Source organism: Zea mays, chromosome 5 (assembly GCF_902167145.1).
Source record: "Zea mays cultivar B73 chromosome 5, Zm-B73-REFERENCE-NAM-5.0, whole genome shotgun sequence".
Taxonomy (NCBI): domain Eukaryota; kingdom Viridiplantae; phylum Streptophyta; class Magnoliopsida; order Poales; family Poaceae; genus Zea; species Zea mays.
This window is the reverse complement of record NC_050100.1, coordinates 176,971,297-176,981,813: the sequence shown is the minus strand read 5'-3', so window position 1 is coordinate 176,981,813 and position 10,517 is coordinate 176,971,297. Positions and strand designations below refer to the sequence as shown.

Sequence of the window (10,517 nt, the reverse complement as noted above, 5' to 3'; positions counted from 1 at the left end):
CGACGACGATCCTTCTTCAAAGAAAAAGACGGTTAATCAAAATTACTCTTTTGACTATTCTCGCATGCCGTACAATTAGAATGCACATTTACTTTCTATTCCTCTAGAAAAACCTCCACACTTTGATGGAGAGGACTACTCATTTTGGAGTCATAAAATGCGTAGTCATCTATTTTCTCTCCATCCTAGCATTTGGGAAATAGCGGAAAATGGGATGCAATTTGATAGTACGGATAGCCTGTGTTTATTAACGAGCAAATTCATAAAAATGCACAAGCTACACTGTTTTGCTAGCATCTTTGTGCAAGGATGAGTACAACAAGGTGAGCGGCTTGGACAACGCCAAGCAAATCTAGGACACCCTCAAAATATCACATGAGGAAAACGACGCCACCATGATCACCAAAATGGAGTTGGTGGAAGGCGAGCTAGGAAGGTTCGCTGTGATGAGGGGATAGGAGCCAACACAGACGTACAACAGGCTCAAGACCCTGGTCAACAAGATTAGGAGCTATGAGAGCATGAGATGGACGGACCATGACATCGTCCGACTTATGCTCAGGTCCTTTACTGTTATTGACCCTCATCTTGTGAACCTCATCCGTGAAAATCCCAGGTACACAAAGATGACGCCTGAGGAGATACTCGGAAAATTTGTGAGCGGGCACATGATGGTTAAGGAGGCAAGATATGTTGATGATGCATTAAACGGCCCCATGCCCATCTAAGAGCCACAGCCCGTTGCGCTCAAGGCAACAAGCAGCAGGGAGGCGCTACCAAGCAAGGTGGCACAAGTTGAGGCTGCCGGGCTAAACGAAGATGAGATGGCTCTAATCATCAAGCGTTTCAAGACCGGGCTAAAAGGACGCAAGGAGTATCCCAACAAGAGCAAAGCAAAGGGAAAGAACTCCTGCTTCAAATGCGGTAAGACTTAGGGATGAAAACAGGACGGATACAGTCGGATACAGGGTCATCCCGTATCCTACCCTAATGTATTTATCTCGGATACAGGACTGGATACGGGTAGTTAAGATTCGGGACGGATACAAGACGGGACCGGGTAATAATACGGGCGGATAAGAAACGGATAACGGATACTAATCGGGTAGATACCGGATAGTTGTCGGGTAGTTCGTATCGATGGCATTAATTGCCCAACCATCCAACAAACACATAAATTAAGCAATACATATTCACATTCTTTAGCACACTTCTCAAATGCCTCTAATTGCAAAGGTGATCTTTTGATAATTGTTACAGACTGCCTGCGAAACTAATTACTGGTTTGCATAAAATTGTAAGACTATGCTACCGATACTAATTTATAGAACTATACAAAACATTTTCAAATACTGAAGTGCGGCCCCATAAGGTTCTTTTGCCCTTGTATGCTGAACTGCATGATTATGCACATGACCGTGAGGGCAACAACAACGTAAATCTTCCTCGTGAAATCAGGCCTTCATCTCAAATCAGCAAAGTCCATCCCTGTGAAAAATGATAGGGGAATTTAAAAGTTATGAAAGTAAACTATGATGGCTAGGCCCAGCTGCCCGAAAAATTAGTTAATTCTAATCAACATTACTCATGCCCGAAAGATCCCCTGGCCGGCCGCTGCACTACCAAGATCCAAGAGACCAAGAAGCAGAAGTGCAGAATCATGACGGCCCCAGTGCCAGCGGTGAGCCGGTGACCGGCGTTCGTGCTCGTCCAAGCGCTGCTCGGCTGCTGTGCTGTGCGCGCTGCGCGGTGCGCCTGTGGCCTGTGCGTGTGTGCGGTGGCGGCCGGGAGCACGGGACGGCGGGGTGTGCGTGTGGCTAGGCGGCTGGCTGTCGGTAGGGTAGCTGTGCTGTGTGGCCACGACTCATTAGGTTTACTTGATGGGCCGGCCGATCAAGCAGCCCAACAGGAAGTAGGCCCAAGCCGAATCCACAATCCGGGTACCTGCCCGAATAGTACCCGTATACTACTCGGGATTTTCGGGTACTCCCCGGGTATTAGCGATTCCGTATCCTACCCGTATCCGAGATTCAATATCTGGGTAGTACTCGTATCTGTCCCGACAAATAAAATACCTGTTTCCGTATCCGAAATTTCGTCCTGTTTTCGTACCCGTATCCAGTACCCGTTCCGGGTACCCATCCCGTTTTCATCCCTAGTAAGACTGGTCACTTTAATGCAAATTGTCCCGATAATGATAGTGACCAGGGACAAGAAAAAAGCGGGAAGAGAGAGAAGAAGAAGGCCTACAAGAAGGCAAAGGGCGAGGCGCATCTTGGCAAAGAATGGGATTCGGACTGCTCTTCCTCCGACTCCGACGATGAAGGACTTGCTGCCTCAGCCTTCAACAAGTCCTCTCTCTTTCCCAACGAACTCCATACTCGCCTCATGGCAAAGGAGAAAAAGGTTAGCGTTCGAGAAACCCCTAAGTATACTACTTCAAGCGATGATGATTCTAGTGATGATGAAGTAGATTATACCGATTTATTTAAGGGTTTAGATAGAGCAAAAGTAGATAAAATTAATGAATTAATTGATGCTTTAAATGAAAAGGATAGACTCTTAGAAAAGCAAGAGGACATTTTGTATGAAGAGCATGATAAGTTTGTTAGTGTGCAAAAATCTCTTGCTTTAGAGGTTAAAAGGAATGAAATGTTATCCTCTAAATTGTCTATGTGCCATGAATCAATCTCTAGTTTAAAGATTTTAAATGATGATTTAAATGCTAAACTAGAGAAAGCTAATACTACTAAATCTTGTGTAGAACATGTAGTCATTTGCAATAGATGCAAGGATTTTGATATGAATGCTTGTGATGAACATCTTGCATCTATTACCAAATTAAATGATGAGGTGGCAAGTCTTAATACTCAGCTTAAGACTTGCAAAATTGATTTTGATAAGCTAAAATTTGCTAGGGATGCCTATACCATTGGTAGACACCCCTCAATTAAGGATGGGCTTGGTTTTCGAAAGGAAGCCAAGAACTTAACAAGCCAAAAGGCTCCCATTCTCGCCAAAGAGAAAGGGAAGGCCCCTATGGCTAGTAGCATTCAAAAGAATCATGCTTTCATGTATAATAGGAAAATTGCTAGTCATAATAGGATATATGATCATGATGCTTGTGAGTCACATGCCATGTTTGCTTCAAGTTCTAATTTTAATGGTAGACCTAGGAGAAATTTTGTGTCTCATGCTCCTAGGAAAATGTATATTAAACCTACTACTATATTTCATGCTTGCAACACTACATTTGTACTTTCATGTAAAAATGAAAAAGTGGTTGCTAGAAAATTGGGATCCAAATGCAAAGGAGACAAGGCTTGCATTTGGGTACCAAAAGCTATTGTAACTAACCTTGTAGAACCCAACAAGAGTTGGGTACCTAAAACCCAAGCCTAATTTGCCTTGCAGGTTTATGCATCTGGGGGCTCAAGCTGGATTATCAATAGCGGATGCACAAACCATATGACAGGGGAGAAGAAGATGTTCACCTCCTACATCAAGAACAAAGACTCCCAAGATACGATTATTTTTGGAGATGGGAACCAAGGCAAGGTTAAAGGTTTGGGAAAAATAGCCATCACAAGCGAGCACTCTATTTCCAATGTATTTTTAGTAGAGTCGCTAGGCTATAATCTCCTGTCTGTAAGTCAATTGTGCCACATGGGCTACAATTGTTTGTTTACAAATGTTGATGTATCTGTCTTTAGAAGGAGTGATGGTTCATTAGCATTTAAGGGTATACTAGATGGCAAACTCTACTTAGTTGATTTTTCGAAAGAGGAGGTCGATCTAGATGCATGCTTAATCGCTAAGACTAGTATGGGCTGGCTATGGCATCGCCGTCTAGCACATGTTGGGATGAAGAACCATCACAAACTTCTAAAGGGAAAGCATGTGTTAGGACTAACCAATGTATGCTTCAAAAAAGATAGACCTTGTGCAGCTTGTCAAGCAGGGAAACAGGTGGGAAGCACTCATCACAACAAGAATGTGATGACTACATCAAGACCACTGGAGCTTCTCCACATGGACCTCTTCGGACCCGTCGCTTACCTTAGCATCGGGGGAAGTAAGTATGGTTTAGTGATTGTTGATGATTTTTCCCGCTTCACTTGGATATTTTTTTACTGGATAAATCAGAAACCCAAGGGACCCTTAAGCGCTTTCTAAGGCGGGCTCAAAACGAATTTGAGCTCAAGGTGAAAAAGATAAGAAGCGACAACAGGTCTGAGTTCAAGAATCTGCAAGTGGAGGAGTACCTTGAGGAGGAAGGCATCAAGCACGAGTTCTCTGCTCCCTACACACCACAGCAAAATGGTGTGGTAGAGAGGAAGAATAGGACGCTTATCGACATGGCGAGGACGATGCTTGGAGAGTTCAAGACGCCTGAGCGGTTTTGGTCAGAAGCTGTGAACACAGCTTGCCACGCCATAAACCGGTTCTACCTTCATCGCCTCCTCAAGAAGACCTCGTATGAACTTCTTACCGGTAACAAACCCAACGTCTCATACTTTCGTGTATTTGGGAGCAAATGTTATATTCTAGTGAAGAAAGGTAGAAATTCTAAATTTGCTCCCAAAGCTGTAGAAGGGTTTTTACTAGGTTATGACTCAAATACAAAGGCGTATAGAGTCTTCAACAAATCATCGGGTTTGGTTGAAGTCTCTAGCGACGTTGTATTTGATGAGACTAATGGCTCTCTAAGAGAGCAAGTTGATCTTGATGATATAGATGAAGATGATGTTCCGACGGCCGCAATACGCACCATGGCAATTGGAGATGTGCGACCACAGGAACAACAAGAGCAAGATCAACCTTCTTCCTCAACGATGGTGCACCCCCCAACTCAAGATGATGAACAGGTTCATCAAGAAGAGGCGTGTGATCAAGGGGGAGCACAAGAAGAACAAGTTATGGAGGAAGAAGCACCACTAGCCCCTCCAACTCAAGTCCGAGCGACAATTCAAAGGAATCATCCCGTCGATCAAATTCTGGGTGACATAAGCAAGGGAGTAACTACTCGCTCAAGATTAGCTAATTTTTGTGAGCATTACTCTTTTGTCTCTTCTATTGAGCCTTTCAGGGTAGAAGAGGCCTTGCAAGATCCGGACTGGGTGTTGGCCATGCAGGAAGAGCTCAACAACTTCAAGCGAAATGAAGTTTGGAGCCTAGTGCCTCGTCCAAAGCAAAATGTTGTGGGAACCAAGTGGGTGTTCCGCAACAAGCAAGACGAGCACGGGGTGGTGACAAGAAACAAAGCTCGACTTGTGGCAATAGGTTATGCCCAAGTCGCAGGTTTGGATTTTGAGGAGACTTTTGCTCCTGTGGCTAGGCTAGAGTCTATTCGCATTTTGTTAGCCTATGTCGCTCACCATTCTTTCAGGTTGTTTCAAATGGACGCAAAGAGTGCTTTCCTCAACGAGCCAATCAAGGAGGAGGTGTACGTGGAACAACCCCCTGGCTTTGAGGATGACAGGTATCTCGACCACGTTTTTAAGCTCTTTAAGGTGCTCTATGGACTTAAGCAAGCCCCAAGAGCATGGTATGAATGCCATAGAGATTTCTTAATTGCTAATGCTTTCAAGGTTGGGAAAGCCGATCCCACTCTTTTCACTAAGACTTGTGACGGTGATCTTTTTGTGTGCCAAATTTATGTCGATGTCATAATATTTGGTTCTACTAATCAAAAGTCTTGTGAGGAGTTTAGTAGGGTGATGACACAGAAATTTGAGATGTCGATGATGGGCGAGTTGACATACTTTCTTGGGTTCCAAGTGAGACAACTCAAGGACGGCACCTTCCTCTCCCAAACGAAGTACACTCAGGATCTTCTCAAGAGGTTTGGGATGAAGGACGTCAAGCCCACGAAGACGCCGATGGGAACCGACGGGCATGTCGACCTCAACAAAGGAGGTAAGTCCGTTGATCAAAAGGCATACCGGTCTATGATAGGATCCTTGCTTTATTTATGTGCTAGTAGACCGGATATTATGCTTAGCGTATGCATGTGTGCTAGATTTCAATCCGATCCAAGGGAGTGTCACCTTGTGGCCGTTAAGCGAATTCTTAGATATTTAGTTGCTACGCCTTGCTTCGGGATCTGGTATCCAAAGGGGTCTACCTTTGACTTGATTGGATACTCAAACTCCGATTATGCTGGATGCAAGGTTGATAGGAAGAGTACATCAGGGACGTGCCAATTCCTAGGAAAGTCCCTGGTGTCCTGGAGTTCTAAGAAACAAACCTTCGTTGCCCTATCCACTGCTGAGGCCGAGTATGTTGCCGCAGGACAGTGTTGCGCGCAACTACTTTGGATGAGGCAAACCCTCCGAGACTTTGGCTACAATCTGAGCAAAGTCCCACTCCTATGTGATAATGAGAGTGCAATCCGCATGGCGGATAATCCTGTTGAACACAGCCGCACTAAGCACATAGACATCCAGCATCACTTTTTGAGAGACCACCAGCAAAAGGGAGATATCGAAGTGTTCTATATTAGCACCGAGAACCAGCTAACTGATATCTTTACCAAGCCTTTAGATGAGAAAACCTTTTGCAGGCTGCGTAGTGAGCTAAATGTCTTAGATTCGCGTAACTTGGATTGATCTATAACATACATGTGTTTTATGCCTTTGATCATGTTACTTTATGCATTTATGAGATTTGTTGTTTATTTATGGTGCTCAAGTTGTGCAAGGGATCCCCGGACCTCACAAGTCCATGTGTGAGTGATGCACATATTTAGGGGGAGAAGTGCTACAACTTGACCCTTTAAGACTAACATTTGTGTTTGAGTTTACTTAATGTAGTCTCAAAGGTGCATTGAAAGGGAAAAGGTGAACTTGGACCATGCAAAGACTTCCACTGCACTCCAGTATTAGTGTACTCACCTCCAAGTTCATTCTTATGCTCTTATTGCCTTTTTGCTCTTAATTGACATTTTTGGTGAGGCAATGGGGTTAAAGGGCCAAAAATGATCCCGTTTTTGTGCTTAATGCCAAAGGGGGAGAAATTAAGGCTAAAGCAACTGGATCAGCTACCACTTTAAGAATTTTGAAAACAATAGAGTTAGAACTTTTGATTTGTCAAAATACTCTTATTGCAAAATTTGGTCTCTTGTGGGGAGAATTTTTTATTATGGCAAAAAGGGGGAGTTTTGGTACTTGATCAATTTTCCATTGGAATATCTCTCTTTATGCCTAAACAAGTGTGTTTGACTTAGAGATAGGAAAATGAATTTGATTTGCAAAAACAAACCAAGTGGTGGCAAAAGACGATCCAAATATGTCAAATCTTATCAAAGACAAATTTGTTCTCAATTGCATTGATGTTACACTTCTTTTGGTTGCTTTTGGATGTGTTGGCATAAATCACCAAAAAGGGGGAGATTGAAAGGGAAATGTGCCTTTGGGCAATTTCTATTATGTTTTGGTGTTTAAGTGTCCAACACATTTAATTGAGTATTTAAGTGCAAATCAAAGAGAAGGTATGTTTCTAGACTTAGTAGTTGGTTTTTGTATACTAATGAAGTTATCTAAGTGCTAGAAACAGAGAAAAGAAAGAAATGAATTGGATTGCAAAAGTCCGGCTGCCTACAGCCGAAGACCAGCTCGGCTGGGCACACCGGACTGTCCGGTGCGCCAGACTGGACTCCGGTGAACAGGCCGCTCTCGGGAAAGTTTGGCGGCGTACGGCTATAATTCACCGGACTGTCCGGTGAGCCAACGGCCGCCAACGCAATGGTAGGCTGCGCAATCCGCAGGCGACGTGTGGCCCGCGCCCACGGTCGGCAGGGGGCACCAGACTGTCCGATGTGCACCGGACAGTGTTCGGTGCGCCAACTGCCACGTCTCTGCAATGGTCGACTTCGCTAGAAAAGAAAGGAGATCACGCACCGGACATGAATAGTGGCTGTCCGGTGGTGCACCGGACTGTCCGGTGCGCCACCCGACAGAAGGCAAGGATAGCCTTCCTTGTTGGCCTCCAACGGCTCCTAGCTGCTTTGGGGCTATAAAAGGGACCCCTAGGCGCATGGAGGAGTCACCTAAGCACACTCTAAGCATTCCAAGACTTCTAGTCCTCACTTTCACGCAATCATTCATTGTTCTTGAGATTGGAGCACTTTTCGAGTTGTAAACTCCCCGCTCGTGTTTTGTGTGCTCATCTTCTCACTTGTGTGTGCGTGTTTGAGGTGTTGATTTAATTCTAGTGTGTGTTGCTCTTCCCAACCTTACTCCGTGTTTTCATTGTGATCCTTGTTGTAAGGGTGAGAGTCTCCAACTTGTGGAGATTCCTCGCAAACGGGAAAAAGAGATAAGCAAAGAAAAGTCGTGGTATTCAAGTTGATCATTGGATCACTTGAAAGGGGTTGAGTGCAACCCTTGTCCATTGGGACGCCACAATGTGGAAGTAGGCAAGTGTTACTTGGCCGAACCACGGGATAAAATCACGTGTATCTTGTGTTGATCTCTTTGTGATTGTCTTGGCCACAAGAACTCACTTCGCAACTACTTAGTCGCACTAACTTTTATATAACCAAGATTTGTGGCTATTAGTTGTTGAATTTTACAGGATCACCTATTCACCCCCCCCCCCTCTAGGTGCTCTCAACTATCACCAGCAGGAGGACGAGATACGAAACTAAAAAAGGACTTAGGAGGTGGCATATTCAAAGCAGAGTATGCAACAGGAGCACCAACATTTGATACTTTGCCTCTCAAGATCATGTCAAGCCGGCTCACCAAATCCTCAACAGGAATTCTCCTATTAGTAACCCGAGTCGAGTCGGTAACACCACTGTACAAGTAAGCTGGGTATGCTCTATCCTTGAAGGACTGGATATTCTTAAATACAAAGTCAGCGACCACAACCTCGGCGGTCAGACCTCTCTCCTTCAGCAGGCAAATTTCAGCAAGCAGAAGCCTAGCTTCTGTTACTTCCAAGGCAGTAGGAGACTCAATCCAACTTGGAGTGCGCACATCTGGCTATCTCCTCGACCGAGGGGGGAGGGACTTGACGTGGTTTTCCACAATAAACCACTCAAGGCGCCACCCCTTAATGTTGTCCTAAGCGGAATATCAAGGTATTCCGTTTTCCTTCTGCGGCGCATCTCTAGACTTGCACCACCCACGAGCTGGTGCTGCCCCCCAGCCATCCCAGGCCGACAGTGATACAAGTACTTCCATAAATTGAAGTGGGGAAGAATTCCTAGGGAGGCCTCACACAGATGAAAAAAGATAGAAATTTGCAAAATGGAATTGGGATTCAGATGAGTCAGGTTTAGATTGTAAAAGTCAAGGAGACCACGGAAGAAGGGAGAAATGGGAAGAGCAAGGCCGCGGATAAGAAAAGGGACGTAGACAACGGACTCGTGGGTATCTTCTGTCGAGATAGTGACCCCACGGCAAATCCGCCAAGAACAAAGCTCCTTCGGAGGAAGAACTCCAACATCGACAAGGCGGAGGAGATCCGATTCCAAGACAACAAACATATGGTTACTGAAAGTCGCCTAGAGGAGGGGTGGATAGGCGAAACCTGAAAATTATAACTTTACACCCTAACTAGATCCCTTGATTAATGGTTAGAACAAGATACACGGTTATCGAAGTATAAAAACTAAGTCATTTGCTTGTAAAGAGTATTGCCTTCAAATAATGCGGAATTGATAAATCAATACAACTAATAGGTCAATGGAGATTAAAGCAAGAGGGCTTAGATAAGAAGAGCAATAACACAAGTTCTTTCTTGCAAGGTGTTGCTTCACTAGATGAGAATTTAACTTGAAGCAATACCAAATAATATTAGCAAAGAATAGTGCAAGAGAACTTAGAATGAGGGAAAACAAACAAATCACAAGCAATAAACACAAGAGACACGGGTGATTTGTTTTACCGAGGTTCGGCCCTCAAAGGCCTAGTCCCCGTTGAGGAGTCCACTAAGGACGGGTCTCTTTCAACCCTTTCCCTCTCCCTACCGATCCCCAAGACCGGAGAGCTCTTCTTCTTCTTCTCAAGGATCACTTAAGACCCCGCAAGGATCACCACACACTTAGGTGTCTCTTGCTAGCTTTACAAGCCTCCAAAACTTTGGAGGAAGTTCAATGGGAGTCAAAACTCCACACACAAATGAACACAAGATGTAGCACACACTTTCTCTCGATGAATCTCACAAGGCACTATTGCTAAACTCACACGAGAAGCTTTCTTTTGCTTGCTCTCTCTTTTGTGGCACTTGTGTAGGTTGAAGTGATCTAAATCTTATGTATAGGATGGATCAATGAATAGAGGTGGTTGGGAGGGCTTGTATATGTCAACTATATGACTTGGAATGTTGCTTGGGCTCCCACACCTTGAAGTGGCCGGTTGGGGTGGTATTTATGCCACCAACCAAATTGTAGCCGTTGGAGAAGGCTGCTGGCGATGGGCGCACCGGACAGTCCGGTGCGCCACCGGACAGTCCGGTGCGCCACCGGACAGTGTCCGGTGTGCCGCCACGTCATCTTGTCGTTAGGG

At 44.9% G+C, this 10,517-nt stretch overlaps 1 long non-coding RNA gene across 1 annotated transcript; it reads right to left on the bottom strand.

Moving 5' to 3' along the window:
- Window positions 1-1,178: 1,178 nt before the first annotated feature.
- On the bottom strand, window positions 1,179-1,879 carry LOC109939573 (uncharacterized). Its single transcript, XR_002262054.3, has 2 exons — window positions 1,586-1,879; window positions 1,179-1,488 (listed from the first exon to the last, which is right to left on the bottom strand). It is a non-coding gene; the product is annotated as an uncharacterized lncRNA (long non-coding RNA).
- Window positions 1,880-10,517: the final 8,638 nt, after the last annotated feature.